We start from the raw sequence: 281 nt of genomic DNA, 5'->3' as shown, positions 1-281 counted from the left end.
TTTTCTATGATCCAATGGATGTTTGCAATTTGATCTTTGGTTCCTCTGCCTTTTCTAAATCCAACTTGTATATCTGGAAGTTCTTAGTTCACACAGTGGTGGGAATTACAAATTTAAAAAGAAGAAGGTGACTAGAGAGAATGGATTAAGCAGTAAATAAAAAGGGGCCATGGATGAAAGGCAGATACAAAAGGCAGGCTCAGATACCAACAAACAAAACATCTGTGGAAGAAAGAACTTATTTCAAACACAGAGAATTAAGTCAATCTGAGGCTACTTGG

General features: G+C 36.7%; 1 protein-coding gene across 1 annotated transcript in view; it reads right to left on the bottom strand.

The window, feature by feature from the left end:
* The window catches only part of LOC104982228 (multidrug resistance-associated protein 4-like), an 84,877-nt gene that overhangs the window by 61,084 nt on the left and 23,512 nt on the right, over nucleotides 1–281 (bottom strand). The gene's annotated exons all lie outside the window — the stretch shown is intronic.

Source organism: Bison bison, unplaced genomic scaffold, assembly GCF_000754665.1.
Source record: "Bison bison bison isolate TAMUID 2011002044 unplaced genomic scaffold, Bison_UMD1.0 scf7180017864527, whole genome shotgun sequence".
NCBI classification, from domain to species: Eukaryota; Metazoa; Chordata; class Mammalia; order Artiodactyla; family Bovidae; genus Bison; species Bison bison.
This window is presented reverse-complemented; position numbering and strand designations above follow the sequence as displayed.